The following is a 17005-nucleotide window of genomic DNA, read 5'->3' as shown; positions in this document are numbered from 1 at the left end:
TCGTCATATTGATGTCGGGCCTCGCAACGGGCTCGGGCCAATTCATTTCATAACTCATCCGGGCCGGGTCGGGCACGGGCCTGCATGTCACGGGGCCGGGGAGGGCTCGGGCCGAGATTTCAGGCCCGCGCAGCTCTCTAATGTGCGCACATGCATGTGTGTGTGTGTGTGTGTGTGTGTGTGTGTGTGTGCATGTCTCGGTGTGTGTGCTAGGCATCCTGTTGTGACAGACTGATCCACAGCAGGCATTTTTGATTGTATTATTTAATTCTCCATGTGCTAACATCTTACACACACACACGGCCAATTAACACCTCAGTCTGGCCCTCCACTATGTTGCTATCACAGAGCATATTTTTAATCAAGGACGAGAACACACACACACACACACACACACACACACTCTAAAGCCCATGGCACACCAAACGAACATTCTCAAACAAACACAAACAAACACGAACAAACACGAACAAAGACAAATGTTCGTTTGGTGTGCCATAGCTGTCTGTCCTTGTCTGTTCGTGTTCGACGATGTTCGGTGATGTTCGCCCGGATTCAACATGTTCAATCCGTGCTTGTTCGGTGTTCGCGGTCGTCTGGTCAGAGCCTCCTCTAAACTAACGTTACACGCGACGCAGCAAACACACGTTTCTCTGCCATGTGCCATCACACTGGGCATCAACACTAGCGGGAGACTTATCCCATGCACTCCCGCAAATAAGTAATGTTATGCGCAGCACGGTTACGTCATTATATCTTACAGAGAGGCAGAGAGAGAACATCCATGATCGCTAACAGCGAGCTATGCTAATAACTAGCTAGCCGTTCAGAAACGCATGTAAACAGCCGTGTGATTAGTGAACGCCAGTAAAATAAGGAGAGAGCTGCAGGTGCTTATGCAGAACTAGTGCACGATTAAGTGCACAGTGGGTAATGACCCGCTGTGATGAAGAATATAGCGAGATTAACAAGGTTGATAGCAAAACACTGTAGGCTGCCATCAGCAGCACCTCCAGGCTTCAACTAGCGTTAGCCTGTCACAGGCAGTTTATATTTTTCTGGTGTTTCTTTTTTACATGTGTGGGACAGGCAAATGTCTCAAAATGTTTTATTTTTTTGTAAAGATAATTTTATTTCAAATTGTTTTATTTATTTAGTTTTAATATATTTTAAATTGTAACATATTTCATGTATTTTAGTCTGTGATACGTGAAACCGTGGCATTTTTGTCCAATCATACCGTCAAAAAACTCATGCCGGCACATCCCTAGATACCTCTTGTTTATTATATCGCAATCACAATCGCAAATCGCAATATTGTCCACCATAATCGCTAATCGCATTTGGTCAGCTTCTTCTTCTTTGTGGTTTTACGGCAGTTGGCATAGTTATTGTTGCATTACCGCCACCATTTGGCTGAAATTAGAACAACTGTTGTGCTGAATATGTTTGGTCGGTGTGCCATGCTTTCAAACAATCTCCAACATCTGCCAACATTCACAGACAATTGTCTGTTCATGTTTGTTGGTGTTTGTTGGAGAATGTTTGATTGGTGTGCCATGGCCTTAAGAGCTCATTTAGACTGCATTTTTGTCCGAAAATAACACGGTATCGTGTTAAGCAGTACATCCACTAGTGGGCAGTAGAGAGGAAATGTGTGTGTACGTAAGCTTTGAGGAAACGTGCAGAATGACACATGAAGTGAATGCAGAGTACGGACATAAAGCTCCATATTATCCGTATTTAATGTTGAGCAGAATTGAGCCTTAAGGTGGTTTTAAAGACCTTAAAGCTGCATTCAGTATTGTTTTTGTGTTCAAATAAGTGTTAATTGGCTCTATATTCTGACAGCAATCACTGAAATAGAGTGTTTGGTCTGTGACTTGAAACCCCCAACCCCCCACTGTCCTATATCTCTCTCCTGTAGTCCTGCATGCAGGGCGGACGTATCTCCTGTCCTCTATCTCTCTCCTGTAGTCCTGCATGCAGTGCAGATCTCTCTCCCGTAGTCCTGCATGCAGGGCAGATCTCTCTCCTGTAGTCCTGCATGCAGTGCAGATCTCTCTCCCGTAGTCCTGCATGCAGGGCAGATCTCTCTCCTGTAGTCCTGCATGCAGTGCAGATCTCTCTCCCGTAGTCCTGCATGCAGGGCAGATCTCTCTCCTGTAGTCCTGCATGCAGGGCAGATCTCTCTCCCGTAGTCCTGCATGCAGGGCAGATGTATCTCCTGTAGTCCTGCATGCAGGGCAGATGCATCTCCACAACCGTAACTCGTAGATAATCATGGGTGGTGGTGTTGGATTCAGGCTGAAAGAATACACAATATAGTACTTTAGACGCATCGCGATCTGACCTACCCTTTCCCAGAAAACATTTATCTGATTGGATAGTGGGAGGTCGACACCTAATTTCTATCCAATCAGAGAAATGTTTATATTTTCTGGGAAATGGAAATTCATATTGCGATGCCTCTAAAGGACTATTATGTATTTTTTCAGAGGAGATGGGGTCAGGAGTTCCAAGTTACTGACCAAACACTCAATATAGAGCTATTTAACAGTTATTTTTAACACAAAAACATTGCTGAATGCAGCTTTAAAGGAGAATTTCGGTCATCTATTTGCGTCTAAGTAGGCTAACTAATCTGAGCAACAACCCCAAAGAGAAGAAGAAGAAATTGGAGCAGTATTGACCTGCCTTGGTAGCTTGCACATAGTCCACTAAACAAGCTTATTTTTGCAATGGACACAGGCTCAGATTGTTATTCTAAAAGAGAGAGAGAAGATGAAGACGTGTAACCTTGCTGCAGAGCTTGTTGCTGTAGAGATAGAGGCTCTCCATGCCCACTCCTCAAATAAATACAGCAGGCCATCGAATTCAAATGCCTCGTCCATATTCTGGAAATCAGCTCAAATATTCTGCAAATATTCAGACATAATTAAAAAAACTCTTTCGGCTACGCGTTGTTACTCCAAACCAAAGATGGCAGCTCCCGGCTTGCCCCACCACAGCTGATTTCCTGCAGCTCTCGCGAGACTTGGATCAAGCAGAAGGTAAATACCTCTCTATAATATGTCATCGACTCATCTTCTGAGCCTGTCAGGGGCAAAAACAAGCTCACAGGAGGGGCATGCATGCAAAAGCAGCTGCCAAATAAACCCATCTTGGTCAATACTGCACCAATTTCCCCCAAAATCTGCTCAAATTAGCTAGTTAAAAAAATAAAAGGATCCAGGTTTAAAAAAAACACAGAAATGCTTCTGTTTAACAACAAGTACTTAGCCTGTGTTAGCGCTTAGGCTAATAGTGAATTCGCTTCTCGTCTTAGCAGGCTTGCAGCATTACCATTTTGCTTTGACTGACGAGGAGTCAAGGACAATGGGAATCCAACTACGCATCCAGTTAAGGGGCGGAGTCACATGGGCTCATAGATTGAACGAGACAAAGCAGATATATTGCCTTTATTCTTCTTCTCATATGCTACAGCGTGTTGGCACAAGCATCAATCATGCAGACAATTGACTTGACTTTCTGCTGCTCACCGAGTTTGAAACTCCATCAAATAACAGCTGAGAGATGCGCTCAGCAATCACGCGTGACAGCGTGTGCAGGTTATAGCAGCAGAGTTCATTCCTCACCACTTTCCAGCAATAACGTTGGGACAAGTTATATGATCTACATGGGAGCAGCGACAGCAGCACAGGAACAATGTGGCTTGTGGGATAAATGTAAGGACACAATTTCCTCTCTCTAGGTGCAATAAACTTTAAGAGCTTCATTAAGGCGTCTAAAGTTTTATGATGACAGAGGCAAAGCGATAAGCGGAAAGAAGAAAAAACAATCTAGAATTACAGAGAGAGAGAGGGGGGGGGGGGGGGGGGGGGGGAGTGTGAAGAACAGCCAGCGAGGGAGACACAACAAATGAAGTGAACGCTCCAGGGAGAGAGAGAGTTGGGGAGAGAGACACAACAAATGAACACTGAACGCTCCAGGGAGAGAGAGAGTTGGGGAGAGAGACACAACAAATGAACACTGAACGCTCCAGGGAGAGAGAGAGTTGGGGAGAGAGACACAACAAATGAACTGAACGCTCCAGGGAGAGAGAGAGTTGGGGAGAGCGAGGGACAGAGGTGTGGGCAGACAGATCATTTTATTCCGGTCTCATCCTCGTGCACTCAGCTCAGCTTGGCTCAAAGACCAGAGCAATTAATTACCTGCAGGCACACCGCGGACACCTGTGATGATTTATGAGGTCCTTTAAGGAGATGCACACGACTTGATAGGCCGAGTTCAGGATACAAAACGGAGAGTGGAGAAAAACCATGCCCCCCCCCCCCCCCCCCCCCGCAAAAACAACAACAAAAACTGAGTTGAGAGAGAGAAAAAATACTGCATTAGGCACATCTGTAGTTTGCCTTACTCTGATCTGCTTTGAAAGTGTAGATGCACGCATGCACGCAAACGCACACACATACTGTACATACACGCACACACACGCACGCACACACACACGCATGCACACACACACACGCGCGCGCACACACACAGATGCTAGGCCCACATCGGGCTGTCATTGCGTGTTTAGCTGCTCGTGCCCACAGGCTCTTCTCTCCCTCTGTTCTCCCATCTTTATTTATTATGTTTATGCTGAGCAGGAGAACTTCACTGCATCCATATGCATGAGAGTCCTGGACAAATAAGTAAGTAAATAAAAGAAAGAAAGAAAGAAAGAAAGAAAGAAAGAAAGAAAGAAAGAAAGAAAGAAAGAAAGAAAAAAAGAAAGAAAGAAAGAAAGAAAGAAAGAAAGAAAGAAAGAAAGAAAAAGAAAGAAAGAAAGAATCTTCTATTTGAAAAGCGTGTAAGCTTGCTTAGCGTGTCAGGTGATTTGGCTCTCTCATCCGGAGAGGTGAGGTGGAGGTTGAGCATCTTTCTCCAGGACATTTGTGATCCACATAATAGGCTAATGGCTGTTGTGGGAGCCTGTTGCTGTCAATGGAGGGACCAGGGCCATTTCTCAAGAAGGGTTCTTGTGTGTTCTTGTGTCCCTGTGAAACGTCATCAGTCGCAGCCCAAAAGTACTGTTCCAATGCAAAGTTCACATTTCGCCAAGGACGCTTAAAATTCCCGGATGTTCTTAAAATTCTTGTGTCAACATGGCAAGGCACGTATCCCAGCATTCATTTCGGCATAAGCGGAGGCAGACAGAGGGGCAGACAGAGAGACACACAGATGGAGGTGAGGGTCTGTAGGTGTGTCAGAGGCAACAGTGAGGAGGTTCTCTAAAGCTCTTAGTGATATTACACCCAGAGAGGCGTGAGCACACAAGCGGAACAGGTGGATATGATGCCATCACATGGCAGCACGCACACAGCACAGCACAGCACAGCACAGCACACAGCACAGCACACAGCACAGCACAGCACAGCACACAGCACAGCACAGCACAGCACAGCACAGCACACAGCACAGCACACAGCAGCACAGCACAGCACAGCACACAGCACAGCACACAGCAGCACAGCACAGCACACAGCACAGCACACAGCACAGCACAGCACACAGCACAGCACACAGCAGCACAGCACAGCACACAGCACAGCACACAGCACAGCACACAGCACAGCACACAGCACAGCACACAGCAGCACAGCACAGCACACAGCACAGCACACAGCACAGCACAGCACAGCACAGCACACAGCACAGCACACAGCAGCACAGCACAGCACACAGCACAGCACAGCACACAGCACAGCACAGCACAGCACACAGCACAGCACAGCACAGCACAGCACACAGCACAGAGCAGCACAGCACACAGCAGCACACTTAATAACACTTGTTTCATACACATGGAGCTTAGTTGTAGATTAAGTGCCTTTTATCTGTTGAGACTTCAATCAAAAAAAAGCTTCTCTGTCTGGCACTGAGCCAAAAGCCAGGTGATTATTTATATATATAAAAATATCCTCAGATGTACCTGTAAATGACTATATATATATATATATATATATATATATATATATATATATATATATATACATATATATATATATATATATATATATATATATATATACATATACATATATATATATACACATATATATATACATCTGAGGATATTTTTTATAAATAAATGTGTTAGAGTAAAGCTCCGGGGTTTGACTGAATGAATGAATGTGCATGGTGTGTTTGTGCCCCTAAGAGAAATATTCAATGAAATGAAAAGTCAAGAAAGCTGGCAGAGCAGTGACAGAGTTACACATTGTGCAGTATATGCATTTCTGTTTTTGGACTTTTTTTCTATAAAGCAGTGTTCCTCAACCACTGGGTCATGGCCCACAGGTGGGCCTCAGAGTGCCATCTAGTGGGTCGACTCGTGGATGACCTTTCACATCTAGATATCAGAATAATAGTCTAATTTATTTGGGAAGGTGGTCCTCAGAAATGTTTTAACAATCAGAAGTGGGCGCTGAATGACACACACACACACACACACACACACACACTTAACACTGTATGCTGAGAGTCCCCAGGTCTTTGCAGCTCTCGACACTCAACATCAGTTGAGGCACACAAGTCTATAGGTGAGACTGAGTGTCCTGTGTCATTTCTCTATAATTAGTGTCATTATATTGTGAGAACTGAAGCTCAGTCATATAACAGCAGCAGCATTTGAATCCATAGACTGAAGGTGCATGGCCTTTCAGTGGTAATTAATTAGTTGTATAAACAACAAAATACTTCAATTGACTATGATAATTGATTTACTTATTTCTAAATTGTAGAATATTTAGTCTGTATCATATTGCCAAACACAGTGTGATGACCAGTTACTAAATGAAGCCCCAAGTAAGCAGAACACAATCCTCTTGTTGCAGCATCAGTTTAAAATTCACCATTTAAAGTTGCATTTGCGATGAAAGCAGCATTTTCACAGTTTTCATAGTGACTGTCAGTTAGTCATGCTCACATTAGAGGTGCAGGTCTACTTCACTCATTTCTACCACAGGGTTCTATTGCAGATGCCCTGCAGCTGATGTCACGTCACGGAATGTTTTTGTTGTGGCGGCCATCTTTGAGTCCCAATTTGAGTCCCCCCCCCCCTCCCCCCCTCCCCAATTGGCTGCGCAATTGCAAATAGAGTGGGACACAAGTGTCAAACAAACATTCATACATACATCGCATCGCTTAGATTTTTGACATTGTGAGTGAGAGCAGAAATAGCTAAAGGATGCATTCAGGATCCAAGATGGCGGCAACAACAGAAACATTCCGTGACTGGAACCAGGGGCGGTTTTAGCATCAGAGCTTTGGGTGGGCTCAGCCCACCCAAAGGTCATGGACCACTGAACCCCTAGGGGGGTCCGGGGGCATGCCCCCCCGGAAGAAAATTTTGTACAGTTTCAAGTAAAAATGGATCAAACTGGCACACTTTGAGATCAAAATGAAGAGACTAGATCTATGAAGAACTACACACATCAATATCTTCTTTACCGTTCTGTGGTTTTACAGCAATGAAAAAATAATTGTTTCCCTATATATACTATATATATTTTGCATACAGGTTACTATGGCAGAATTATGCTTGCATAAATAATACCAAAATCACTTCAGGGGAGTTTCAAGTAAAGTAACATTTTGCTTTGTAGGCAAAACAGAAGTAAAATTAAATCAAAAGGGAACTTATTCCTAGCTGGAATAATATTCCAACAAGATAATAATATGCTGTAAGCACTAAAGCAGGAGTTTGCAGTCAACTAGTTGAAATTAATATGTGGCAGTATTTGTGGGTGTCAAAATCTATGTAGGGTGTACCACCACAAATAGATCAGTGTATGGGAAACACTGACTATTAAATTGTGTGACTAGAAAGACACCAATAAATCTGAGAAAATGTACTTTAATTTTGAACAACAGCACTACAACGGTGGCATTACAAATGGTATTATGAAATTATTGTGGGGAAAAAAAAGAATGCCACTTTTTTTCATGAACTTTAAGCAGAAAATTAAAAAATAGTTTTAAAGCAAAAATAAATAATAAATAAAGATCATTTTAACATTGGCTCAACCAGCCCATCTTACTGACCACCAGGGGTCCTGGTCCTTAATCCCTTTTTATTACTACCATGCCACTGGTACTGTACACAAACAAGGCTGTTTAAATATCTGCCTTGCACTCCCTTAGAGGGAAATAACAAGCCTGTAAGAACTTTTATTGAGATACTGAACTAACATCACAGCAAGACATAAGTGATGCCATGCATGCATGTTAAGCTATCATCATCATCACATCAGACAGGCTGTGTAAAGCAGCCACTTGCAATTCTGAAGGGCTTAATTTCATTCAGATAACAAGGGACCCATTTGAAAATGTTTGTCACTTATGCCATATGTTTCTCAAAAAACATCGCATCCATTTACACCCGCTTTACTGCGAGCTAGCATGACATGGCTGGCTGGTGCCATGGTAGCCTACCTACCTTCCTCCAGTCCACCTGTTTGTCTGGCAGGCACAGCAACAAGTTATTTTGTTTAGCCTACGAAACAACGTTACGTGCTAATTTGCATATCAATATGCGCTAATTAAGTAACTACTAACGACTCTGACTGCTCAATGCTCACCTCAGTTTCATTGATCATGAGTGGGGAGAACGATTGTGTGGCCTGTGGAGGACCACTTCACTGCTGTAGCCTACTGTGTGTGTGACCTGTGTGAAGTGATGTGGGATTAGGCAGATAGATGGAGGAGGGAGCGCCTACGCAGCCGCGGTTCTAGAAACTTTTCGGGTGGGCTGAACCCCCCTAAATTTTTGTCTCAGCCCACCCTAAGAACATAGAGGGGGGGGGAAACACGCACACAGGGCATTGAGTGTAGTCAGAAACTGCTACTAATGACCACCATGGATTTGGAGAGGAGAAGAAGAAGAAAAAAAGAAAAAAAAAAAAAAAAAAACTTTTTTTTTGCCTCTATTTTTTTGGGTGGGCTGAGACTATTTTTGGGTGGGCTAAAGCCCACCCAAAAACGGCCTAGAACCGCCCCTGACTGGAACCCATGTGACATCAGCTGCAACATGGCTGCCTTGGCGTGCGAGCAGCTCCAATCATCTCATAGAGTCAGAGAGCATCACTAAAGCGATATTACACTACGCCCCATTTGATCAACCCGTGTGTACGACTCCATCTAATGCATGCATAGATATGTACAAGTGTGTGTAATATACAGTGTGTGTGTGTGTGTGTGTGTGTGTGTGTGTGTGTGTGTGTGTGTGTGTGTGTGAGCGAGCCAGAGAGAGAGAAATAATGATGTGTGAAAGATTAGCAGTGAACACTTTAGAGCAGTTCATTTTTGTCAATAAAGTACCTCACAAATCCAACTTGTTGGTTTTGATAAGAATCATAAAAACCTTAAATTGAGAGGTGGAAGGTTCCTAAGTTCATTCACTCTCACATGCACATGTGCATACACACACCACACACACATGCACACACACCACACACACATGCACACACACACACACACCCTCGTCATAGAGACACAAATCACAAGCGAAGCTTTTTCTTTCTTTCTCTCCTGATCAAGATTTCCCTGCCAATCTTGCATTAAATTAGCTGTATCTCAGAAACCATAAGAGCTAGAGTTACCAAACTTGGGAGGTCCACAGCGTCACTTTACTGACCTGATGGTGGCGCTATAACAGCCCTCTTTACGTTTTGGTCCATAACTTTTGAAATGTAGCGTCTACAATCAAAATGATTTCACCCCTGGATTCCTTGGCTCCACCCGCTTCTACTCACATAGGCCCGCCCATAACTACTTAGTACACCCTATAGCAACCATCTACAAATGCCCTAGTGACCAGCCGGAAACACCCTAGCAAACAGTGAGGACAGCAAGCACAATAACATTTCCTTTAGGAAATTTTGCCCATTCTAGTCATCTCTATTATTATTCTCTAAATTCATTTGTAATGTGGATATAGTCTTTTATGAATTTGTGCCCCTCCACTTTTTTTGCTGCGAGTCCTTTAGCACGTTTAGAAACAAAGGATAGTATCTCACTCGCATTATATTTATATCATTATTTATTTACATTTTTATTGTTATTGTCTTGCAAAGCGATAAGCACATCGTTTCATTTTGGATAGCAGCCTCCACTTGGCAGCAGAAGTGTTTTTCAAGTCAGGGTCAATCTCAAACAAATCCATGTGCTTTAATAGGGCACATATATGGCCGAGCAGCCAATCAAATCCCATCTAGAAAGCACTGTGACTGTATTTTCCCTTCAAAGGCTCTTCTTAAAGCGGGGGAGGGGGGAGGCGGGGCTTTTGTGTGAGGAGACCATTGAGAGCAAAGTAGGCTATAGTGGGCTAAAGCACAGTACTTTCATCCCCTTCTCTTCCTCAGAATCAGACCGTTCACAATCATTAGGAGTTCAGTTGGCGCGTGTGTGTGCGTGTGTGTGTCTGTGTGTGTCTGTGCGTGTGTGTGTGTATGTGTGTGTGTGTGTGTGTGAGAGAGAGAGAGATTTTGTGAGGAGTGAGGGGGAGATGGGAGGTGATTTTGTGAGGAGTGAGGGGGAGAATGGAAAATGACAAAATAAACGAGTGGCCTTTTCTCTCTCTTCTCTTTCTTTCATCTGCCTCTCCGCAGAAGAAGGATGATCTGCCACAGCCTTTTTGTCCAGCTGGCTGACACAAGCGCACACACACACACACACACACACACACACACACACACACACACACACACACACACACACACACACAAATGGATTCCTCTGCACCACTGTTTGGCCCACACAGTTGCTGATTCTGTGTGATCTAACAAATGACACCCCCATTTCAATTACTACCCCTCCTCTACACCGCACGCACGCACGCACACACACACACACACACACACACACACACACACACACACACACACACACACACACACACACACACACACACACACACACAGCAAAGCCCATCCAAAGCCAGCCTCACATCGCAGGCTGTTTTTGGAGCGAGACACTTGAGTTGACCAAGAGGAAATTTGTCGGGTGACGATTTGAGGTGAATCAATCAAACAGAGGAGGAGTATAAGGCCAGCTTAGCCCTCTTTGGCCTTGCAGTGGAAACTGGGCTATTAAGGCTATAGACCAAGTCTAAACAGCTGCGGATGACGGAGGAGAGGATGAGTAGAAGGCTTAGCATGTGCTAGGGATGCACGATATTTGATTTTTTTTTGCAGACATCCGATATGCCTTTTGGCCGATTGCCGATACGGATACATGTATGATATATGCGCATATTTTTTTCACCTAATTTCACAGAACATCAAGGGAGCTATCGTCGTACAGGCGCTATCGTTTGCGCACCGCTTATGCCATCTTCCCTGCATCTTATGCTATCGCAAGTGTCATTTTGCACTCTGGCGAAGATACCATCACCATGTTCTGAGCGTAAACACAGGTTTGGGTGTCGCCCATGCCAAAACAGGCGTGTCAGCGCTAAATGTTGGCCACAAAGTCCTTGCATGTGCGCAATTTTAAGACCACCTAATAGCAGGTCTTGGCACTAAAAACCCCACTGCGCCTGAGCTCACGCAGTATTCTACGTGAAGTGCAGGGCAACTCCTGGCTTGGATACATTACGCACGGCATGGATGTCCCTCTCTCTCCAAAACCTCACGTGTGCAGACACACACACACTCCCCCGCCTCTTCAGAATGCCACATTTATTTTCAACTATAGCCTACATTGCAGAAAAAACACACACCTTGATTTAAAAATGAAATTTCGTTTGTCATGGTTTTATTAGGCTACATCACGTGTCAAACTCAAGGCCCGAGGGCCAAATCCGGTCCGGCACCTCATTTTATGTGGCCCGTGAGAGCTATAAAGAATACAGTTAAGCTAAGAGTCTGCTGTTTCCAACAGTGTAAGGCTCGTCGCTGAAAGATAAAAACTCACTCAGCTCGTCAAAGAACGGCAAAAAAGTTTTACACTTTTTACAGATAAAACTATAAATGATGTCTTACCTTTGCTGTTTTCTGATCAAAAGTTGTGTTCGACTTCATAAAAACACTGCTACTCCTGACACCTCTTCATCGTCTTGAAACATTTTTTTTTTTTTACAGTCATGGTGTTTACAAAGCCATATGGAGGGTTTTACATAAAGTGGGTCGCCTTCACACAATAAACTATCTTTGTGTTCGCCTTCAAGGCATTTCCTGGAAAAGTGTGTGACCTAAATTCTTGCAGTCCACGTCAATTCTATTGGGTCTGCCGGTTCCATAGAGGTGTCAATCATCCAAATCGCCCAATGGGTTCCCGAGATATGCCTCCACGTAACGCCCCAGGCTTTGCGTGCGTATTGCTTTAGGCATTGAACGCAGTACGCACTAGGGCATTCACAGACTAGTCGACTAGTCGACTAGTCGACTAGTAAAACCACTAGTCGACACTGTGCTTAGTAGTCGACTAGTCGTTTTAGCAAAAAAAAAAAAAAAAAAAAAAAATTTTTTTTTTTTTTTTTTTTTTTAATCTTTAAGAAAGAACATACATGGACTATCATATCCCATATCCCCCACAAAGAACATCAAAACACAACAAAACAAAACAAGAAAACTGCATAAGATACACAATAATCCAAGAACAAACAAGACTATTGGACAAACAACCAAACAAAAACAATGCATTCAAAGTAAATACATAGATCTTGCCCTGTTGGCAGCTAGGAAATGCATAGCTTTAAATTGGAAACCATCCAATCCCCCAGCTGTAGTTCACTGGTGGAATGAACTCTCAAGCTACCATACGTTGGATAACATTTACTACAAGAGCAAAGGCAGATTCTTAGACATCCCCAAAATATGGCAACCACATACAGAGTTTGACTTTAAGAACTTTTTACCCCAGTGTCATTAGGCTTATCAGGATAGGAGCTGAATGCATTGTTTTTGTTTGGTTGTTTGTCCAATAGTCTTGTTTGTTCTTGGATTATTGTGTATCTTATGCAGTTTTCTTGTTTTGTTTTGTTGTGTTTTGATGTTCTTTGTGGGGGATATGGGATATGGTAGTCCATGTATTGTATGTCGTGTAAATACCTCATGTTCTTTCTTAAAGATTAAAAAAAAAAAAAATTTTTTTTTTTTTTTTTTAATTAAAAATAAATTAAAAACGGTTAGTCGACTAGTCGACTACCTTTAGGGACGACTAGTCGACTAGTAAAATTCACTAGTCGTGAATGCCCTAGTACGCACACGTACAAACACAGAGTTCTCTAGCGTTATTCATCACTCTGACTGCTGCTGTTGTTGTAGTTGCATGGAATGAATACCTACAGTGATCTGTCAATGAATGAATGAATACCTACAGTGATCTGTCAATGAATGAATGAATACCTACAGTGATATTATGTCTATGAGAAAAAAACTTTTTTCACTCTTCTACCATAGAAAAGTCTAAATGTGCCCAAATCAGGTCCGCCTGGACCTACCTGTAGTAAAACATCTGTCAAATTGCTCTGATTTTCAGGTGGTATATATATATATATATATATATATATAGTAAATTGTGAATTGATTCTGACACTTCTACAGCAATCTTTTGAAAAAAAAAATCTGAAAAGACCCTGTAGTTGTGGAGATATACTCCATTCAGTTTCGCATGTTATTTTCGGCAGGTGAGTTGAGACTGTTTCTTAAAATATAAAAAAATATAAAAAAGTGAAGAGAAACATTTAAATGGAATGTGATCATCTAGAAGACTATTGTCTTCTAGATGATCACATTCCATTTAAATGTTTCTCTTCATTTGTTTTGATATTTTAAGATTTTGTGACTTATGTTACTGGGTAACAAAATGTCTTTTTGTTTTTGTTTCTTTGTAATTGCTAAGTGTTGCTATATGTATGCTTTGGCAATGTATGATGCACCTTATCATGCCAATAAAGCCCCTTTTGAATTGAATTTGAGAGAGAGACAGAGAGAGGGAGACAGAGAGAGGGAGAGAGAGAGGAAGAGAGAGAGAGAGAGAGAGAGAGAGAGAGAGACACACACACACACACAGAGAGAAAGGGGGCAGTGATTCTGGCCATGTGAAATGGCAGGTGTGGCGTGTGACCGAGTGAAGAGGTTAAATTGTGTGCCTCACGGTCCAAACGTCTGCCAGGACAGAGGTTCTAAGTTCCCTCTGGTTGACTTGATACAGACAGCAGCAGCACATGGGTCTGGGTATAAAAAGAACAGGTCATATTGATCTGACATGTTGCTGTCCTAAGATGACTTGTGAAAACAACACAGCAGACTTACAGAGAGAGAAAGAGAGCAGAAGAAACAGGACAACCACCAGTCTTTCTTTGTTGTTGCTCCAATTTTCTCTCCGTGTCTCTATAGCGAGCAGATACATCAGCTTGCTCTTTCATAACTTGTCCACCTCATTTCTAATCTCAAAATGGATGATTTGAGGTAAGACAGTGTGAAAGGAGGAGGTAGAGGAGAGAGGGATGAGAGAGAGGAGAAGAAGAAATAGGACAACACTGAGGATGAGAGAAGGGGATGAGAGCGTGAGAAGCGATGTGTAGCAAAAGCCTAAAATACACCTATAATATCCACAAAATATCCTTATATTATTATATTATATGGAGCTATTATATTCCCATACATATCTCTCTAATATCACCACAATTTTCCAAGAACATTCCTATATCATCCCTACAATATTGCTATAATATCCCTGCAGGCAGTATGCGTGGGCGCGGCTCAGTGAGTTAATAACTTTGACAGTGACCTTATGATAGCCTGCTTTATAGTATTTTTCGGTCTTGTCCTATGAGACCCCGGCCACACTGACTGTCCGTGAGATTGAGAGAGAGAGAGAGAGAGTCAGAGAAAGAAGTGGAGAGGAATATAACAATATGAGACAGGTAGAGGAAAACCGAAAAATAAACGGAGGAGGAGGAGGAGGAGGAGGAGGGGAATATACAACAGAGAGAAAAATAGTTGTAAGATGAGCAGGAAATAGGTGGAAAGGACATTGCGGAATACCATGGAGAATACCATGGAAAATACCATGGAGAAATGGAATAGGGTTTGGTAGATAGAAAGAGGTGTATAGAAAGAGAGCACAATGGAGAGAGAGAGAGAGAGAGAGAGAGAGAGAGAGAGAGAGAGAGAGAGAGAGAGAGAAGGCGAGAGGAAAGGAGAGGGGGAATGTGGCAGATGGTAAATGCAGCTGGGGCCCAAATGGCCTCCTGTAGCTCTGGGAGTCACACACACACAAACACACACACACACACACACACACACACACACACACACACACACAAGGTCAATGAGCGGTCACAACACTAAGGCCTCTCTGGACAGGGCTCACCTGCGAAGGTGCAACAACACGCAAAAAACATGCAACCTACAAGCACAATGAACCAATCGACTGTATTGTGTATTTTTAAATTGGCGTTACGGGACGCAGCTAATGCTGGGTTTCCATCACCACAGCACCGTTATACTGCAGGATATACGGGACACAGCTAATGCTGGGTTTCCATCACCACAGCACCGTTATACTGCAGAATATACGGGACGCAGCTAATGCTGGGTTTCCATCACCAGCACTGTTATACTGCAGGATATACGGGACGCAGCTAATGCTGGGTTTCCATCACCACAGCACTGTTATACTGCAGGATATACGGGACACAGCTAATGCTGGGTTTCCATCACCACAGCACCGTTATACTGCAGAATATACGGGACACAACTAATGCTGGGTTTCCATCACCACAGCACTGTTATACTGCAGGATATACGGGACACAGCTAATGCTGGGTTTCCATCACCACAGCACCGTTATACTGCAGAATATACGGGACGCAGCTAATGCTGGGTTTCCATCACCACAGCACCGTTATACTGCAGGATATACGGGACACAACTAATGCTGGGTTTCCATCACCACAGCACCGTTATACTGCAGAATATACGGGACACAGCTAATGCTGGGTTTCCATCACCACAGCACCGTTATACTGCAGAATATACGGGACACAGCTAATGCTGGGTTTCCATCACCAGCACTGTTATACTGCAGGATATACGGGACGCAGCTAATGCTGGGTTTCCATCACCACAGCACTGTTATACTGCAGAATATACGGGACACAACTAATGCTGGGTTTCCATCACCACAGCACTGTTACACTGCAGGATATACGGGACACAGCTAATGCTGGGTTTCCATCACCACAGCACCGTTATACTGCAGAATATACGGGACACAGCTAATGCTGGGTTTCCATCACCACAGCACCGTTATACTGCAGAATATACGGGACACAGCTAATGCTGGGTTTCCATCACCACAGCACTGTTATACTGCAGAATATACGGGACACAGCTAATGCTGGGTTTCCATCACCACAGCACCGTTATACTGCAGAATATACGGGACACAGCTAATGCTGGGTTTCCATCACCACAGCACTGTTATACTGCACGATATATACGGGACACAGCTAATGCTGGGTTTCCATCACCACAGCACTGTTATACTGCAGAATATACGGGACACAGCTAATGCTGGGTTTCCATCACCACAGCACTGTTATACTGCAGAATATACGGGACACAACTAATGCTGGGTTTCCATCACCACAGCACTGTTATACTGCAGGATATACGGGACACAGCTAATGCTGGGTTTCCATCACCACAGCACTGTTATACTGCAGGATATACGGGACACAGCTAATGCTGGGTTTCCATCACCACAGCACTGTTATACTGCAGGATATACGGGACACAGCTAATGCTGGGTTTCCATCACCACAGCACTGTTATACTGCAGGATATACGGGACACAACTAATGCTGGGTTTCCATCACCACAGCACCGTTATACTGCAGGATATACGGGACACAGCTAATGCTGGGTTTCCATCACCACAGCACCGTTATACTGCAGGATATACGGGACGCAGCTAATGCTGGGTTTCCATCACCACAGCACTG

This window comes from Poromitra crassiceps (assembly GCF_964638095.1).
Source record: "Poromitra crassiceps genome assembly, chromosome: 13".
Classification (NCBI taxonomy): domain Eukaryota; kingdom Metazoa; phylum Chordata; class Actinopteri; order Beryciformes; family Melamphaidae; genus Poromitra; species Poromitra crassiceps.
This window is presented reverse-complemented; position numbering follows the sequence as displayed.